Source organism: Hoplias malabaricus, chromosome 16, assembly GCF_029633855.1.
Source record: "Hoplias malabaricus isolate fHopMal1 chromosome 16, fHopMal1.hap1, whole genome shotgun sequence".
Classification (NCBI taxonomy): Eukaryota; Metazoa; Chordata; class Actinopteri; order Characiformes; family Erythrinidae; genus Hoplias; species Hoplias malabaricus.
In genome coordinates this window covers 38,033,261-38,035,760 of record NC_089815.1, presented here as the reverse complement: position 1 = coordinate 38,035,760, position 2,500 = coordinate 38,033,261, and the positions used below count along the sequence as shown (strand labels likewise).

The window sequence follows — 2,500 nt, the reverse complement described above, 5'->3', positions numbered from 1 at the left end:
CCTGAAACTAGTGGTCGAAGTGACTCAACCGCTGAATTGCCTTCGATAGTAGAAGAGACACCACCCTCACCTCACGCACCGATTGGGCCCACCATACCCGACGGTGCATCTGTTCAGGACACCCCCTCGGGGGAGATAGAGCAGACATGCTTGGTGGTGGAACTCCCGGACCAGGACATAGTCTGTAAGCTTTGTGGCGTGCGACCAGGGAAAATCACTCAGGCAGCAAGGCACTTTGCCACCTGTCATAAGACTACTCTGGTGACGTACAGTTGTCGTAAGTGTGGCAGGGGCAGTGAGAACAGCCACTCCATCAGCACTCACTACCCTAAGTGCAAGGGGAGGGCAGAAGGAGTACAGGCCGATCAACTGGCCCATCGATGTGGTAGTTGCGAAGCGTCCTTTGCAACTAAGAGCGGGCTTAGCCAACACAAACGACACGTCCACCCAAGTGAACGGAATATGGAGAGGATCGCGGAGGTACGCTCCAAGAAGGTGAAGGGGGGTGCGACCTCGCTATGGAGTGCTAAGGAGGTGGAAGAGTTACTGAAGCTCGAGGAGAGATATGCGGGCGAGAGGTACATTAACATGGCGATCGCCAAGCATCTCCCCAGTAAAACTAGCGAGCAGGTAAGGGAGAAAAGACGTCGGCTTGTCAGGACCCCCATAAATCCGTCAGAGGATCATAGCGGTGATCTGAGACAGGAGATGCCAGCGCCACCCCTGGTTCAGGGGATCGCCGAGAAATTGAAAGAGAGGGCGGCCTCCCTGGATCTTTCTCTGAGCGAGCTCGGCGGCAGTGGGGATTTGCCAAGGGAGGATCACGAGTTGGGTGAGCTCGTGGAGGCTACGGCCTCGGCTTTGAGGGGGAGGCTGGGAGCTGGTGTCTCGAGTGCTCTGAGTCATAGTACTCCTGGTAGTAGGCAACGAGGGGCAGGCCGTGTTTTCAGAAACCCTCAGGGAGGAAACAGGGCGGCCAAGCGGAAGACTTATAGGAAACATCAGAGGATGTTCCTTAAGGATCCTGCGAGGCTAGCCAGTGAAATCCTTGATGGAGTGGAAGGAACAGAATGTCCAATCCCACTGGCCATTATAGAGCAAGCGTACAGGACCAGTTGGGAAGGGAATGTCAACTTTGCTGGACTAGGCCAATTTACATCATCAGGAGAAACGGACAACGAGTGCTTTGCAGAGCCAATCACGGCCAAATCTGTAAAAGCTGCCCTAGGCAAGATCAAGCGCGACACCGCCCCGGGCCCAGACAGGATCACAAAGCAGATGCTAAGTGACTGGGATCCGAAAGGCGAAAAACTGGCACGGCTGTACACCACGTGGTTGGTCAGCGGAGTGGTACCCAGGGCTTTCAAGGAATGTCGGACAACACTAATTCCTAAATCTACTGATCGGGAGGCGCTCAATGACGTGGGGAACTGGAGACCCATCACCATTGGATCAGTGATTTTAAGGCTCTTTTCTAAGATTCTGGCGGAGAGGCTGGCGCGTGCTTGCCCATTGAATCCTAGACAAAGGGGGTTCATCCGCGCCCCTGGGTGTTCCGAGAACCTAAAGGTTCTGCAAGGCCTTCTCGGACACTGCAAAAAAGAGCGGGGCCAGCTTGCGGTAGTGTTTGTCGATTTCGCGAAGGCTTTCGACTCCATCTCTCATGATCACATCCTGTGTGCACTGATGCAGAGACAGGTTGACCATCACGTGATTAAGCTGATCCAATCAGCTTATGTGGACTGCGTGACCAGAATCATTGTCAATGGGGACAAGACGGACCCCATTGAGATGAAGGTTGGAGTGAAGCAGGGAGATTCTATGTCTCCAATCCTCTTCAACCTGGCTATGGATCCCCTGATCCAAGCCCTCGACAACCTTGGAAGTGGCTATATGGTAGGAGGTACTAGGGTTAGTACCTTAGCGTTTGCAGATGATCTTGTCCTGATTAGTGACTCCTGGGAAGGCATGAGAGACAACATCGCTATCCTAGACACATTCTGCGAGAAGACGGGGCTTAGGGTTCAGCCCAAGAAATGTCACGGGTTCCTGATTGGGAAGGGAGTTACCTCCTTCACGGTCAATAACTGTAAGGCGTGGAGGTTGGGAAAGGAACCAATTCATCTCATCAGCCCTGATGAGATGGAGAAATATCTGGGGGCAAGGGTGAATCCTTGGGTGGGGATCACCAAGCCAGATATCCACACCCAGCTGAGGGAGTGGGTGACTAAGATCAACAATGCTCTTCTCAAACCAGTCCAAAAAGTCAGAATGTTGAATAACTTTGCAATTCCCAGGATGATCTATCTGGCTGATCACTGCGACTTTAGGGGCACAGCACTAGCCACTATGGATGGCACAATCAGGAAGGCTGTGAAGGAGTGGCTCCACCTACCTCAGTCAACCTGTAATGGCTTGCTATATTCTAGGCCTCGAGATGGTGGCTTGGGTATCCAGAAGTTAGAGGCCCTCGTGCCTTCCATCCAAGCGAGACGCCTAT

General features: G+C 53.1%; 1 pseudogene; it reads left to right on the top strand.

Annotated features, from left to right (window-relative positions):
* The window catches only part of LOC136672441 (28S ribosomal RNA), an 8,428-nt pseudogene that overhangs the window by 3,411 nt on the left and 2,517 nt on the right, over positions 1–2,500 (top strand).